A 3,412-nucleotide genomic window follows, 5' to 3' on the forward strand; every position below is an offset into this window, starting at 1 on the left:
TTATAGAAATCCTTGCCAATGTATGATTTAAATAAAATAACCAAATAACTTCTTTCATTGTTTAATAGAATAACAATTCCTGAAGTTTAGTAATATCTAAATCCAAATTCATGCATCTTATTGACGTTAAAATTGTTTTGTATACCTTTTCTCATTAAGAAGTAAATGATGTATAGCTACATTTAAGAGTGTATTGATGAATTGATGACTCAAAGTCGCAGTTTCATTTCTTTTGCCTTCTGCCTCTCAGCAGTTGTCTGCCATGGGTGACAGGGGAATAAGCAACTACTCAGAAGCGACTGACTTCATTCTTGTCAGCTTCAGGGTCCACCCAGAACTTCACATTCTCCTCTTCCTGCTATCTCTGCTTATCTACACCATGATCTTTCTAGGAAATATTGGCATGATGGTCATTTTTATGACTGACCCCAGGCTGAACACACAAATGTATTTCTTCCTAGGCAATCTCTCCTTCATTGATCTCTTCTATTTTTCTCTTATTGCACCCAAGGCTATGATCAACTTCTGGTCCGAGAGCAAGTCCATCTCATTTGCAGGCTGTATTAGCCAGTTCTTTCTCTTTACTCTCTTCATTGTGACTGAAGGATTTATCCTGGCAATCATGGCTTATGACCGCTTCATTGTCATATGCAGCCCATTCCTCTACACTGTCCAGATGTCAACACATCTCTGTGTTCAGTTGGTGGCTGGTTCCTATTTTTTTGGCTGCATTAGCTCAGTTCTTCAAACTAGCATAACATTTACTTTATCCTTTTGTGCATCTCGAACCATTGACCATTTTGTGATGACCGTCCACTTCACAAGATTTCTTATTCTGATCTCTATTTTCATAAGTTGGTTTCTTTTTTCTTATGCAGCATTATCATTAATTGTCATTAATGTGTCATATATATATATATATTGTATCCACAGTTCTAAAAATATGCTCCACTGAGGGGCGAAAGAAAGCCTTCTCCACTTGCAGCTCTCACCTAGGAGTCCTGAGTGTACTCTGTGGTGCTGTACTTTTTATGTATCTGACTCCTGATACATTTCCTGAGCTCAGTAAAGTGGCTTCCTTATGTTACACCCTAGTCACTCCTATGTTGAACCCTTTGATTTACTCTCTGAGGAACAAAGATGTCAAAGAAGCTCTGAGAAAGAGCCTAGAGAAAAGATACTTTAATTCTATTTTTACAGTGATGTAAATGAAAGTCCTGGGAATTATAACAACTTGGGGAAGCAACTGATTAAAAAGTTGTACCCATTGATCTTAGAAATATTTAATCATAAAGTTTTCATTTATTAGAATTCCATGTACTTACAGCTGAAAAGTACATTTGGACTATGGTTTGCCTGTTTTGATTCAAGACTGGAATGACTTTCTCTATGCTTCCTCTTCAATTTTCTTGCATTAGTAACATGTGTTATGTGGATATACCTGTACTTAGTAGAGGTAACACAATCTAAGGTAATAAGCAAATGAAATATCATATTTACTGAAGAAATCTTTGTGAGCTATTAGTGGGATAATCACTCTGCAGTGCACAGTCTGAAGGGTGACATGTAAGTAACTCTTGATTGCCCAGAGGCTAAATGAATTTATTTCATGGTTTCTCTGATGTGAATAATTATATCTCCACATCATTTGAATATTGATTAATCTGATAAATTATTTTTGGATGTCCTTCCTTCTTACAAGAAAACTGTGATAAAATAAATGAGTAAATTTAGTATTCTGTTATATGTGCCTTAGTGAGAATTCTTTTATCAATCCAATATTTATTGAATTTTGATGTACTCTTTGCCCTATAAAAATTCCTAGGCATAAGTAATTTCTCTACTTGAGGTCACAGTAATTGAGGGGAAAATATCGGACTAGAGAGCTAACATGCCATATGTTAAACCCAGTGCATAAAAGCAAATATAGAAATACATATAGAGTGCAGTCTTTAAAGATGAGTGATCTAAATAATCAAAGAAAACTTCAAAACTTCCTGAAATTTAGTTCTTGATTTAAATGCACAAGAGAGGGAATAAGAGAAACTTAGAAAGAAATTCATGGAACTCATACAGACCTATATAACAAGACAAGGAAGATTTCTTTTATTCTGAGGCAGCAGGGAAGCACTGTGGATTTTTAAAAGGATATATTGTGTTCAAATTTGTATTATAGAAAAATTGCATTTTAACTTTGGGTAGCTAAATATTCGTAGAAGAAGAGAATCACAGAAAGCCTCTGATTCTCCAAATGAGAGGTTATCATTGTTTTAATGACAGCAGTCTTACATGAGACAGTGAAGAGTGGGAATATCTTTAAAACCATGGATAAACTAAGCTGAATATTGGGATGGTTAATAAAATGAGGCCTGGTGGAAGTGAATAATTATTTCACTGTTTAAGAACCTCTCACTGGGAAAATGCTGCCTCATAAAATAAGGAAGAAAATATGATTAATAATATTTAATCATTAAGAGTTAAGAAAATATTCTCAGAACTCAGACTGAGCTTTCAAATTCTGCTTTTGCCTATGTGTTCCAAGGTCAACTGTCTTGACTTTGCAGAAACTCTTGTTTCTCAGTTTAATATAAAATTACTAATGTCTAATGGGCAAAGATCCTGTGCCTGGGATTTAGATGAGAAGAAACTGAAAATAATTAGGAATTTTCTACATTGAAGTTTTGTTCCATCATAGGACTCAAAGTGTTTCATGAAAGATTTTTCATTTTACACGTGAAAGAATGCTGTTTAATATATGCCTAAGATTCAGAAAACTACAATCATGGCATCTGGTCCCATCACTTCATGGCAAATAGATGGGGAAACAGTGGAAACATTTTCAGACTTTATTTTGGGGGGCTCCAAAATCACTGCAGATGGTGATTGCAACCATGAAATTAAAAGATGCTTACTCCTTGGAAGGAAATTTATGACCAACCTAGACAGCATATTAAAAAGCAGAGACATTACTTTGCCAACAAAGATCTGTCTAGTTAAGGCCATAGTTTTTCCAGTAGTCTTGTATGGATGTGAGAGTTGGACTATAAACAAAGCAGAACGCCAAAGAATTGATGCTTTTGAACTGTAGTGTTGGAGAAGACTCTTGAGAGTCCCTTGGACTGCAAGGAGATCCAACCAGTCCATTCTAAAGGAGATCAGTCCTGGGTGTTCATTGAAGGACTGATGTTGAAGCTGAAACTCCAATATTTTGGCCACCTGATGAGAAGAGCTGACTTATTTGAGAAGACCCTGATTCTGGGAAAGAGTGAGGGCAGGAGGAGAAGGGGATGACAGAGGATGAGATTGTTGGATGGCATCACCGACTCGATGGACATGAGTTTGGGAAGGCTCCAGGAGTTGGTGATGGACAGGGAGGCCTAGCGTGCTGTGGTTCATGGGGTCGCAAAAGTCA

At 36.3% G+C, this 3,412-nt stretch overlaps 1 pseudogene; it reads left to right on the forward strand.

Annotated features, from left to right (window-relative positions):
- The first annotated feature begins 232 nt into the window (after positions 1-232).
- Positions 233-1,208, forward strand: LOC104985932 (annotated as a pseudogene).
- Positions 1,209-3,412: the final 2,204 nt, after the last annotated feature.

Source organism: Bison bison, unplaced genomic scaffold (assembly GCF_000754665.1).
Source record: "Bison bison bison isolate TAMUID 2011002044 unplaced genomic scaffold, Bison_UMD1.0 scf7180017864062, whole genome shotgun sequence".
NCBI classification, from domain to species: Eukaryota; Metazoa; Chordata; class Mammalia; order Artiodactyla; family Bovidae; genus Bison; species Bison bison.